Source organism: Juglans microcarpa x Juglans regia, chromosome 5S (genome assembly GCF_004785595.1).
Source record: "Juglans microcarpa x Juglans regia isolate MS1-56 chromosome 5S, Jm3101_v1.0, whole genome shotgun sequence".
NCBI lineage: Eukaryota > Viridiplantae > Streptophyta > Magnoliopsida > Fagales > Juglandaceae > Juglans > Juglans microcarpa x Juglans regia.
Genome location: NC_054603.1, coordinates 20,109,457 through 20,123,843, shown reverse-complemented (window position 1 = coordinate 20,123,843; position 14,387 = coordinate 20,109,457). Strand labels below are relative to the sequence as shown.

Below are 14,387 nucleotides of genomic sequence, written 5' to 3'. Positions count from 1 at the left end.
GTTCTGGGATTTTTAATCCAGATTCAAGGAGCAAAAGGAAAAAAATAGTTGGGTAGTAAAGCAGTAGTAAAAGAAGTGTAAGGGTATCATTACCCAATTTTTAAACCCAACTACCTTCTATATATTCCTATATATTTAGATCCATGCATGCAAATCATCTTCTTCCTCAAGTCCCTAGGGTTGTTGCTCACACATTCTTTTCATCCAGCAAACCAGTGGCCCATCTTGTCCTCCTTCACGCCCCTCCCCAACCGTGAAGCACAACCAATGGGATCTACCCAAGCCCACACATACAACAAGCTGTCGTCTAGCCTTTCATGTTGCCAAGTTGCAATCCCCCACCATTCCAAATCAAACCCTAAAGAACCAACCACGCTGCTAGTTAGTTCCTGAAAGCTACGGTGTAAGAGGAATTGAGAAGAGATGTTGAAGTAAAGGAGTTGAGGGAAGTCTAATGCGTAGCCAACGATATTACCAGATTGAAGCGATAAAATGCAGTGTTTGATTTAATGAAGCTATGTGTTTTATATGAGCAACGGTATTAAACAGAAGCGGTAGTTCAATGCAATGCGTATTGGTTTTTAGTGAAACAGTGCGTCTTGAAGATGGAGGGAATGGAAATAGAAGGCTCGATGGTTGCATTCTCACTTTCATTACGATGTCGTTTTTACTTCCTTGTAAAGTCTTGCATAAAAGGATTGAACTTATGATACTTGTTTTCTATTCAGAATTGTTGAAGATTGACTTCGTGTTGGAGGTTAAAGATTCCTCAAAAACCTTTTCCAAGAATTAATGCAAGGGATTCTTGGTTCATTTTCTTGTTTCTTGATTCTGTGTTCTAGGTTGAGTTCTTATGTGGATCTTGAAATAAATCTATTACAATTGGTATTAGAAAGGCAAATCCTCTCATGGTGGAAGGTACTTGAGCAGTAGCTCTAAAGATGCATCAATAAGGTTCACAGAAGCAGTAGGAGGCCTTACAAAGGCAATTGGATGATCATCATCATGCCATTCATGGCATTACTGACAGGTTAGAGATGCTTACTTATATGATTAAGTCTCTTGTTGAGAATTGTCAAATATCTCCTCCTGAGGATAATTTTGCCTCGTGAAGTGAGGTTAGAATTTCCTCATTTTTTTTGGTAACAACTATGTTGGGTGGAGTTTTAAAGCCACCCAGTACTTTGCGTTTCATCAAACACCCTTGAATCATAGGCTTTTGATGTCATCGTATCACATGGGGGGTGAGGCACTGTTGTGGTACCAAGATGCCATAAATTGCAGGATTTTTACTGTATGGGATTATTTTGTGAAGGCCTTGCAAGTGAGATTTGGTCCCATAGCTTATGATGACCCTATAGAGTCTTTGACTCAACTCAAACAGACAACATCTGTTGCTCTTTACAAGGCTTAATTTGAAGCCTTGTCTAATAGATTGAAGGGCTTGTCTGAAAGGCACAAGTTGAGTTGTTTTTCAAGTGGGTTGAGGGATGAGTTTTGCATTCCAGTGCGAATGCTCAATCCTATTAACCTCAATGCATCCTTTGGCTTGGCAAAAGTTAAAGAGGAGTACTTGTTTGCATCTAGGAGATCATGGAAGAATGAAGGAATAGAAAAAAGGGTACAGAAAACAACTATCATAGTTAAAAGAGATTTTTCTTCCCAATTGGATGAGAAAAGGAGGAAGGGTTTGTGCTACCATTGTGATGAAAAGTAGAATCTAGCACATGGACCGATAGATAACGATTCGGTTCGATCTATAGTTGTAATCAGTCCTATCCAAAAATTCTATTTTGGACCTGCTAGGCACATATATTTATCATCAGCTAGGAAAGGCTAGCTGGTAGACAATGGTGAAGCCACAAGGAACTCACATGACAAAGGTGACTAAAGGATAAAAATACACAAAATGCACTGTTTAGGCCAAGAGACAAAACGCAAGAAGACATTATGCTTAGCATGGAAACTTAACCAGCCGTATCCCTCTAAGATCAGGATCTACGAGATAAATCCGAGTGAGATACTCATGCTAGAAGGATGCTATCAAGGTAGAATCATGCTCATGAAGGTAACATACCATATTGAGAACCAAAAAGCGTGCCTCGAAGGGGTCATGCCATAATAGAACACATCAAGCCCTATAATAACCTACCAAGTATTATATAGAAATTATTTCTATTAATTATCCACTTAGAGAAGCTAAATCCTCTTCGACTTAACCATCAGAGGCATCACCTACTGGGTTTCCCGTGGTTCCTATTTTGGTTTTAGGTTGGTTAAGTGCGTTGCAGATAACGCTGGAAATTACATCAACAATCAGAATTCTAGAAACAAAGCTTTAAATTGGGCTTATCATTTGTTTGTTTATTTTTCTAACTATAGCATGTACACAAAGGGTAGTCATCATTCAAAGTGTAAATTGTAATGATATTTACTTCCAATACGTCTTTCTTTATTTTAAATAAATACATTGTGATTGCCCTTATTTATTTGTCTTAAAATGTCCTCTCAATACATCTTTGGATGAGGTATAGTCTCCTATCCTATAAGACCCTGCTCCCCAAGGTTAAAAATGATGTCATTTTTATGAAATTCTAGGTGCCGATGTACTACTACTAACCTTGACTTCAATATTTTCTTATTCTTAACACTAGGTACAACAATTCCTTATAATAAATAAAATCGTTCAAAATACTGAAATCATAAAAGAGAATATGCGAAAGCATTTATTAGAATTTCTTAAAATTTTGTAATATAACTTAAAAGCTTTGTGTATGATCTAGGCCTTTACCTCTCCTCTCTGCAACAAGTCTCGTTCTGCAGCTTTACCTTCATAAATGTTCTGACCTAGGTGGTTTGAAAACATAAAACAAGCTAAAATGAGTCAAAAACTCTGTAAGAAAACCATCACAATGTAAACATACTAAACATATGGTTTTTCACAAAACATTTCATGCTAAGAATTAAAAATCATGATTGTTCATATATATGCTTATGACGTTCACTACATGTCTTGAATTATCTGATTGACTGATCTTGATTATCTAATTGGTCAACACACTTAACCTTGTGTGCGAAGTTATGCACCGGTCTCACATCCTGTGGCCACAAGGGGAATCGTTGATCTGATTTGATAGTAATATACTGAGTGGAATATGCTTGAGTTTGTGGCTTGCACATCCACCGTGATTGCATTGGTACCATTCATTTGAATGGCCATCTGATTAATCCTAATCTGTATCTTATACTTGTCTTATGAAAGTTTACGTATCTTATGTAAGGTGAGATGTATGATATACATAATACATAAATAACTATAAAATGTAGAATTAAACCTGATCATGAATTATGATGAATGACAAGTTTGCAAATATCATGACATGCGTAGTATATTATATTGACTTCCAAATAACTGTCTTTAATAATAATATATCTAACTAGCTAACATTTGCTAATCTTAGTTTTATGATCAAACTACTTATCTCCTAGCGCTAATCCAATATTTCTAGAGCAAAACTGATTTTCTGTAAAATAGGCAAGCGATTTTCGTAAATTTCTAATTAATTATGTACATTAAAATTAAGACCTAAAATACTAAAATAATCTATATTTTTCTAAAGCCTAAATCCTTGAAACCCTACCATAGTCTAACCTTTTGTCGGCCTGAATTCTCATAAATTGATATTCTTCATTAAACGCATAAAACATAAGTCCAACCAATGGCCGATTTAAATGAAGTTCATAGCCCATAACGCAATATCCATTCGAGCTTGTACACCCTTTAAGTCTATGCTTTCGGGGGGAGGGAGGGAGAGGGACACAGAGAGAGAGAGAGAGAGAGAGAGTAGGGATGTCATCGGTCCGGTCCGGTCCAAGAGGGTCATTGTTGTCCATCATTTTTGTTGGATCGAACCATACCGATTACCCCTATAGACTGGACCGAACTATTAGCTAATTGGTCCAATCAGTCCGATTCGGTACATGAACATTTTTTTCCTCTTATATATATATATATAGTATATATATAGAAAAACTAATACAAAAAACTAATTAAAATAGTAAAATTAAAATTAAGTGAGCTCTCTGATGTGAATTATGTAACTAACTCACTAAAATATACTTAATAGTTACTAATTTAGTATTCCTATTGGCCTACATTAAACTTTTAATTTTTTATATATAGTTAATAAATATTAATTAATTTTAGTATCCATAGATTCTTCATGCTAATATGCAAGTTAAGTATCTTAAAAAAAATTACCTAATTACTTTAATTATGTGTAGATAGTAGAGTTTGTATCTACATATTCTATGTATCCAAATGGTAGGAGATTCTGGGTTGCAAGAAAATCAAGAACGAAGTAAAGAACAAGAATGGAACCAAGAAACACAATGATGGATTTTATTTCGAGAAAAAAATCCCACCTCCAATAATTACAACAAGCAAGTTCTTCCAGATACAGTTTATTCCTTCCTTTCCACTACTTATACACAACGGTAAGAACAAAACACACTGTATGACTTATTACAAACAAGGAACAAAACGCATGACTTATTACAAAAACTCCCTGTTTGATTAACTCCCAAAATCCAGCCTATCAATTGCATTAAGCACCCCGTTTTATTAAAAGCCAACATATTGTTTTGAACTCTTCTTATTTCTTCCCTCTTCAATCACGATTTTCTCCACTTCTTGTTTCAATTCACATTATACATCTAACATTCTCCCTTCCTTCAAAAGCCTCGACCATAAGGCTACTACTCCTTCCTCTCACAAGACTTTGCCCCCAAGGTGTGGATAAAGGTCCCTAGGCTTCCACAATCACTCCCAAGTGCTATCTTTTGGCAATGTTCCACTCCAATTTATCAAAACCTCAGTTACATCTTGGTTTCCCAACTTCTTCATGTGCCTGTCTAGGATAGCTTCAGGCTTTGGTTGTACACTTCCCTCGTGATCAACTAGAGGTAATGATGGTAAACGTGTTATTTGCTGATCCAACTTATAAGTTTTAGGCTCTGGTTGTACACTTACTTCATGATCTTCCCTCTTGAGATAAGATACATGAAACACAGGATGTATCCTAGAGGAAGTTGATAGATTTAGTTTATAAGCTACTTCTCCCACCTTAGCAATGATCTAGAATGACCCATAGTATCTAGGCACCAATTACAGATTATGCCTCATAACTATAATCTTTTGTCTATAGGGTTATAGACTCAAGAAAACAAAAAACTTCATTCTGTGTTGTGCCTTCCGCAAATTTTCTCTCGACAATTCCATAACTTATTCTCAGGTGTTCAACTACTGATCAACAACATCATTAGCAGTAGTTCCATGGACATATGACAACAATTTAGGAGATGGATAACCATACAGTGATTCAAGAGAGGTTAATCTAGTAGAAGAGTGTACAATTGTATTATAACACCATTCACTAATGGTCAACCATTTACTCCAATCCTTAGGTCTGGTTCTAATATAGCATCTGAGATACCCTTCAACACATTTATTAAGGGTTTCTATTTGACCATCAGTCTATGTATGTTATGCAGAACTGAAGGCCAAAGTAGTACCTTGGAGGCTGAAAAGTTCTTTCTAAAAATAACTAGTAAAAACAGGATCATTGTCAAACACAATTGTTTTAATAATTCCAAGCAATTTGAAGACTCTAGCAAAGAATACTTGGGCCACCTTCAAAGCTCTATAGGGGCGTGACAATGAGAAAAAATGAAAATATTTGGTTAGCCTATCAATGATAGAAAAAAATCATAGAAGAGTCATGTGATTGATGCAAACTCACAATAAAATCCATTGAGATATCAGTCCATAGTTTTAGTGGAATAGGCAAAGGCTGCAATAAACCAGCAGGGTGAAGAGTCTCATACTTGGCAGCTTGACAAGCATCACATTCTCTCACAAATTTTCTAATATATGCATAAATTCCTTTCCAATATAAATCTACTCTAGCCTTATGCAAGGTTTTGCGATACCCTACATGGTTAGCTTGAGGGCTGTTGTGAATAATTGCAATATTCTTTCCTTGAAGGGAGAAGAAGAAACTATAACCAGCTTCCCTTTTCTTAGTAACAAACCTTATTGCTTTGTATAATTCTTGTCAACTGTTTCCCCTTTTTGCACTCTGGTACATATGTCAACAAATTCCTTTGAAATTGAATAGCTAGCCTTCAATTTCTCTATCCACAAAGGAGTGGGGAAAGAGATTGATGCTAAAGTGGCCTCCTCATCTTCTCCTCTTTTGGAAAGTCCATCTGCCACCTTATTCTCTTTGCCCTTTTTATAATTGATGGTAAAGTCATAGCCTAGCAACTTTGTGATCCATTTCTACTAGGACTCAGTGCCTACTTTTTGTTTTAAGAGGAATTTGAGTGCTTGTTAATCTGATCTGTCTTCAACTTAAATGATTGCACCAACAAGTAAGGGCGTCATTTCTACATAGTAGTGACTAGAGCCAAAAGCTCATTCTCATAAGTGGACAAAACCAAACTCCTGCCCTTCAGTGCTTTACTGAAATATACAATGCGTTACCCCTCTTGCATTAGAACAACTCCAAGCCCATTTCCATTGGCGTCACACTCCACTGTAAATGACTTTGAAAAGCCTGGTAATCTCTACACTGGTGGTTTTATCACAACCTTTTTCAATTCTTCAAAAGCTGTTTGAGTTAAGTTAGACCATTCAAATGAATTCTTCTTCAAGAGTGATGTCGAAGGAGCTGCAATTGACTCGTAACCCTTGATGGATTTCTTCTAATATCTAGTGAGGCCTAGGAACCCCCTCAAGGATTTTAAGTGGGAATGGGCCAATCGAGTGGATACTATCCTAGAGGTATATGCCTTCACTCCTGCACCCAATATTAAATGCCCCAGAGACTCCACTTCTACAACCACACACTTGCATTTAGACAAATTTGCAAATTTAATGCTGCCTCAAAGTATCTAGAACCACTCTTAAGTATTTAAAATGCTCAAAATAATTCCTATTGTGTACAAGTATGTCATCAAAGAAAACTAATACAAACTTTCTGTGACAACCCAGACTTTGCCAAGTCCCCATTCATATTTTTACTTGGATACTATTTAGTTATTGGATAAGTGCTAGGTGTTAGAGGAATGCCTTGAGGTATGTTCTATTTTGGACCTTAGAGTTCTAGGCTTAAAGAGCCCACAAGAGAAAGAAGAGGAAAAAGCCCACAAAAGCCCATATGGATTTCGGCCAACTAGGATGAAATTCGGGTTTGGAAGCCCATGATATGTTTATGTTATGACATAATCACTTTGATCAAGTGGATCTTTGGTTGATATGGTAACTAGCGGGTAACAAGCAGTACTTAGGGGAGCCATGAGGTATCCAACCATGTGAATTATGAAATGAATAAGGCATTTGAGCTCCATGTCATGATACAATACGATATGCCATGATATGTTATGATATGTCATGATATGTTATGTTATGCCATGATATGCTATGAGATGATATGAAATGACACGAAAGAACGTGATATGATCGCAATATAATATGTTATGAAATGATAAGAATGGCATGATATGTTATGACAAGAACATGGACTCGAGCTCAAATTATATGAATATGTGTTAAGAGTCTAAAAAGATGAAAATATGTTTTTATGAAAAAGTCTATGTTGCATATGTCAAAGTTTTACATCAAAGTACATGTCCATGCATTCATTTGTAGTTTACTTTTATATGCTTGTGATATCTGTTGTATGTTGATTGTTTACTTGTTAAGATTTCTCAAAATCTCACTGTAATAATTTCCACTACCATTCCCCCCCTCCCTCGGAAATGGTAGTAGTTGTTACAAGTTTAGACGACCATGGTGAAACGCAAGAGGATGGTACCCCTGACCATTGAGGAGGTGTTGATGAGTGTACGAAAGTGCACTCTAAATACCATATTATTGGACTAAAATGCTACAATGTAAATAGAAATCATAGGATTTAATATGTATTCTTGAATTGAGTTTCTATTCACTTTGGGATACTCCTAAGCAGATTTTTATCTTTAGTTTCAGAGTCTATAAAAGAGCAAGTCCAAACCCAGTCAAATTCAAAGGACTTTCAAGTGGGCAAGACGTTGGAACAACCTAAGAGCTTTCAAGGAGTGTAGGACTCTTCAAATAAAGATAATGATGTGGTTTGAGAGTAATTCGGATCAAGAGAAATAGTCAGTCCGAAATTCGCTAGAAGACAGCCTGTCTATACTTTATATTTTGATTATTAACTTTCCGCTCAAATATCAAATTGATGCGATTATTGATGTATTGGAAATTTATCTTAAAGGGATACAAAGTTGTCTCTAATAAGGATTTCTAAATTCGAACTCCTAAAGCGCATATGTGGTTGCCAATATGAGTTCTAAAATTTAGGCGATTTTGTATGTCGGAATATGAAAGACATTAGCGTTTCTTTCCTACCTTATATATGCATTTTATTAGCATGAAATTGGGAGTATTTTTTTTAGAGGACGAGGCACAGATCTAGATAAGAGAAAAATTACATTTTTATTATTTAATTCTTCTATGGAGAACTAAATCTTGAGTAAAGCCTAGGATAAAAATTGATTGGTGAAAATAATTTGACTTTATTTCAATTCATATGTTAAGCTTTATTGTTTAAGATTCTAGGATTTAATTCTCCATTTGTTTTGGATGTTATAAGTTTGAGACAATTATATTAAATTTTGCTATGATTTGATTTTGTTGAGCTATAGGATTATGAATATATGGTTGTGACTTAAACAAGCTTTTCATACTATTGATGTGATCTTCTGCTACACTATTTTTTATGAACATAGGGTCATTTTTAGATCTAATATTTATTTTTATATATGAAAACCGTAGTTTGTAAATGGAGAATAGATTCTAGAATTAAATTTTAGAAAGTAGATGAATATAATGTCATATCTTCCAATTAGGAATTTTGTGCTATAATTCTTAATTGTGTATATCGTTTGGATTGAAAAAGTCATAGTATTGAATCCGGTTGATCGAAGCCGAAAGCTTTATTTGTCTTCTTATTCGTGCCTTAATCTCATTTTAATTACGTGCTTTAGGTAGAACTTTTAGATTCTTGTCATATTATAATTTGCTCTTTTCTTTTAAGTTTGCTTCTTTTTGTCTTTCTTCCGACTTCTTGTGAAACGACACCCTGAACTATACTATAACACCGCGTACTAGTTTGAGTGTAACCAAATTTTGACATCGTTGTAGGGGAGAAGGTAAAAGAATTGCTAGATAGTTTTTCTTTTCTGCAATTATTAAAGGTGGTAACTTCGTTCCTTCTTTTAGCTTATTGCATTATTTTTTTTCCTTTCCTTCTATACTATATTTATTTTTTTAGTATTTTATTACCTTGCATGCACAGATATAAAGACACCTTGGGTAGATTTGCTTGTAGACCTGTGCTAGAGTCAAAATCAAACTTTTTAAATTCTTTATTTGACAATCCATCTAGTCCCGAAGAAATGAGTGAACATGAAGATCAACCCACTATAACTCTTTAGGATTACCACCATCCTACACGCACAACTACACCATCATGCATCATGTTTCCAGTTAATACTTGTCAATTGGATTTTAAAATAGGGATGATGCAGTTACTCCCTATTTTTTATGACTTGGAAAATGAAAATCTATATGTGCACATTAGGGAGTCTGAGGAAATAGTTGCGACTTTTCATAGTCAAAATGTAACTGATGACGTTGTGAGACTTAAGTTCTTTTCTTTCTCTTTGAAGGGTAGAGCTAAGAGTTGGCTATACTTGCTGAGACCACGATCTATTGGGTCATGAAATGAGATGACTCAAGTCTTCTATAATAAATAATTTCCCCAACATAAAACCAACGTTTTAAAAAGGCAAATCTCTACCTTTGCACAAAATGACAGTGAGACTTTGTATCAGTCTTGGAAGAGATTTAAGGAGTTGTTGAGTATGTGTCATCAACATGGGTATGAGAATTGGTGCTTAGTGAGCTATTTTTATAAGGGACTTACACCTAGAGAGCGTCAATTTGTGGAGATGATGTCTAATGGTGAGTTCTTACAGAAAGATCCTGATGTGGCCATAGAATACCTCAATGAGCTTGCTAAAAAAGCTGACACTTGGACTGGACCTAGTGCTATTGAGAGCACAAATAGGTCACAACCTACAGGAAACCCAAATGGTGGTAGAATTTACCATTTTAGGGAAGATGATAACTTAAAGGCTAAGGTTGAGATGCTCATTAGGGAGCTAGATGTGTTAAAGACTAAGGACTTAACACCAACATACGTGGCTAATCATGCAGAGTCTTGTGTGGCGGGATAGATCACCTCGCCCAAGAGTGTCCCACCTTTGCTAAGATGAGAGGGATGCATGAGGAATAATGTAATGCCTTAGGTATGTACAAGAAACCTTTTACACCTTTCTCTGATATCTATAATTCGGGGTGGCACAATCACCCCAATTTTAGCTGGAAGTCTAAAAACTAGCCGTCTGCACAACCCCCAAGATCATATCCTACACCATATCATGCACCTTCATCTTCTAGGAGTCCTTTAGAAGACACTTTGCATGTTTTTATTGAGGCACAGGGAAGACTAACCAAAAGTTTGAATCTTTGATTATGCAGGTTGTTGAAGAAAACAAGGAGATAAAGAGCCAAGTGTCCAAATTGATGAGCTCCTCAAGTGTGAATGAGCGAGGTAAGTTCCCTTCTAAAACTCAGTCTGCACCCTATGGTCAACACATGACACAAGAGAATTTGAAGGAAGTGAATGTCATTGTGACACGAAGTGGTAAGTCATTACACATCCCAACAACGAACAAATTAGAGGATGTGGAAAAGGATCGAGATAGTAGTGATCCCGAGCTGCTCAAAGAACCTGAGGTGACAAAGAGTCATGTTAAATCCTAACAATGAAATCATAGAGAATCTAAGCTAGGTAAAAATCAATTTTCCTCTTTTGCATGTGATTAAACAAGTTCCTACTTGTGCAAAAGTTCTCAAGGATTTGTGTACAGTTAAAAGAAAGCACCATGTGAAGAAGAAAGCGTTCTTGACAGAGCAAGTTAGTGCTCTAATTGAGCAGCAGATTCCTCCCAAGTACAAGGATGCTGATTGTCCAACCATTGCATGGAGCATTGAAAATTATGAGTTTGGGTAAACTTTGCTAGATTTAGGAGCTAGTGTAAATTTGATACCTTATTCCATTTATTTACAGTTTGGTTTGGGTGAAATTAAGACCATTTTTGTTGTGCTTCAATTGGCTGACCGTTCAGCTAAGAAACCGAGAGGAATAATTGATGATGTTTTGATCCAAATTGACAAGTTTTACTGCCCTGTTGATTTCTTAATTCTTGATACTAGATCTGTTGTTGACTCTAATTCTAAAATTCCCTTAATTTTAGGTAGACATTTCCTTGCTACTGCTAATGCTCTTATTAATTGCAATAATGATCTAATGAAGCTCTCTTTTGGGAATATGACACTTGTGGTGAATATTTTCTATATTGAAAAATGGCCAATAGAGGATGACGAGTGCCACCAAACGTACATGATTGACACACTCATAGACAAGGGAGTTCACACAACTCATGATTCTGATTCCCTTGAATATTTTCTTGTTAATTCTAAGTTTGATACTATGAATGATTCATTTGATGTTGTTAATGTATGTGCTATTTTTTATGAACTGCATGATTATGACCCACATATTTGGCAACAAAAATTTGAGGAGCTGTCTAAGAAAAGTGAAAAGCAGATTTCTTTAAGTGTGGATAGTCCCAAATTGGAATTGAAGCCACTGTCCTCAGGTCTTAAGCATGCATTTCTTGGCTGAGGTGACACTTTTTCTATTAGTATTTCTTCAAAATTGAATGCTGGTAAGCTGAGAAAATTTTAGTTGACCGAGTTGGAGGAGTTGAGAAATGATGCTTATGAGAATTCTAAAATCTATAAGGCTAAAATGAAAGTGTTTTATGATAAAAATATTGTTAGGAATACGTTTAAGCCTAATGATCTAGAATACTTATATGATTCTAGATTTCACAAGCATCCAGGAAAACTTCGATCTAGGTGGATCGACCCTTTTGTAATGAAGAATGTTTTTGCAAATGGGGCGGTATAAATAGAGGATCCTATAGATGGTCGGATCTTTAAAGTAAATGATCAACGCCTTAAAGTATTAATTAATAGGCAAGTTTCAGAAGTGGAAGACATTCCACTTGTGGATCCGGTCTATCAACCTTAACCACACCACGAATGTATGCTTTCTTTATTTGTTTTATTTGTTTTGTTTGTTTTGTTTTATTTTTGTTTGTTTTTATTTGCATGTTAGTTTCATTTTATCATTTCAGGTTACCATCTTTGGTACTTAGCGAGCTAGCCACGTCACTCATCAGGTGTATTCTACCCTTTTTAGTTACTTCCCATTCAAATTTGATTCTTAAACATTGAGGATAATGTTTCATTTAAGTTGGGGGTGGTAGTGCAAATTCAGTATTTAAAATACTTGTTGGAACTCTGTGGCATATTTTCATGTGTCAATTTTTTTTAATTTGCATCACACGTGCATCATTTTCACATGTGTACTCATTCTCATTTATAGTCATCTTCGTGAATTCACCAAACCCACCATAATCATTTTTTTTTCCTGAAGCAATCACAGAACCCCTAATGTACTCATCCAAGCTTTGTGGTAAGATGGTGGTTTGACACATATAACTAGAGAAACTCTTTTGCTTAAGTATTCATGTGAGTCTTGGAGAGGATTGAAAGCCTACAAATGCAGTAAATTGTAAAAAGTGTTCGTTGATATGTTGAATTGGGCGCTTCTTTTGAGAATATCATTACATGGTTTGTGGTAAGATGGTAGATATACTTAGAATATAACGAAAGTCAACTTAGGATCAACGTTTGAGTCTTTTAAGCTAACCATTTTTATCATAGACTCCTAGTAGCCAACTTTGAGCCAATAAACACATGTAGCTTTTTCTTTTCAAATGCCCACATCATCCATGCCTCTTCACATTGGAGTATAGCATATACACTGATTTTTCTACCATTTTTACTTCCAAGTGTATATTATGTGTGGAATTTGCATTTTCTTTCTTTTGTGTTGAGTTTTTCAATTAAAAAAAAGTCAAGGTTGGGTAAAAATGCAAGAATACCAAAGTGGTGTGTGTTTGTTCATCAAGTTATTATGAATAAAAAAGTCAAGGTTACACCGCGTACTAGTTTGGGCGAGCCCTTTTTATTGGATAGGATAGAGAACGTCGATCGAGTCATTACCGAGGCATTGCAGTTCATTGACGAGATGAAGATGTTAAAGAATCGGGACAAGGATAGGTTTTTAGAGAAAAGGAGGAAGTCGGACTAAGATTTATTTTTTGGAAAAAGAGACCATGGAAAATAGTAGTAGAAAAAGAAATGACTTAAGGATTTTTTGGTGAAATCAGTTTTTGATGGTCCCGTGTTTTGGGAGTCTTTTGAAACAATTATCTATTTTGAGAGTACTTGAGTGAAATTTGAACTTTTGGGATGCTTACATTCGGATGATTATTACATTACCATTGGCCCTATGTAGGTAAAAGAATTTTTTGGTGCAAATTACTACATACTGTTATATTTATAGGTGCATTACATCTTATTTGTCATGTACAAGGGGTATGTAGCCTTGAGTTATATGTTCCAATACTTCAATTACCGTCAAATCCTAAGCAGAGACTGGGGCCATCATAGAGCGTTGGTATGAGAGCAATTACATCTCTGGGTAAACCCACAAGTTGTCCTAAGGATACATGGTACCTGAAATTAGGTTTGGAATCTTGTAGTTATAGGTTTTTAATCTTATAGCTCAAGGTTTGAATCTTTAAGAAGCACACTTGGAGGGAAGTATGCAGATTAGACTACAACTGTGAAGTGGAGAAGAAGTAGTTCCTCTATGAGAAGAAGCTGATGAGCATTGGTTTTATGTGTTTCAGGAGGAAAATGATCGATGGTGCGTGGACGACGTGAAAATGTTTATCTAAGATCATGAGATCAGGAGGCTAGAAACCCTCCAATGGAAGGAGGACAAGAAATAGCGAAAGCTATCGGCCAAATGACAGAAGTGGTGCCACACCAGATGGAACAACGACATAATGTTAGGCTAGAACAGCCTAGAGGAGATAACCGAGGATGTCCATTTGAGAGATTCTTGGTGTATAGATTCCCAAACTTCATGGGCACGAAAGGAGCCCTGAGAGCCAACAAGTGGCTTATTGACTTGGATATGACCTTCAATATTAGTGGGTGCATGTAAGAGCAAAAAGTCCAGTATGTCGGACACTTACTTCAAGGAGAAGCTGGAATATGGTGGGATATG

At 35.9% G+C, this 14,387-nt stretch overlaps 1 long non-coding RNA gene across 1 annotated transcript; it reads left to right on the top strand.

Annotated features, from left to right (window-relative positions):
* Nucleotides 1-202: 202 nt before the first annotated feature.
* On the top strand, nucleotides 203-813 carry LOC121267386. The gene is made up of 2 exons (XR_005940980.1): nucleotides 203-635; nucleotides 729-813. It is a non-coding gene; the product is annotated as an uncharacterized LOC121267386 (long non-coding RNA).
* The last annotated feature ends 13,574 nt before the right edge of the window (nucleotides 814-14,387 follow it).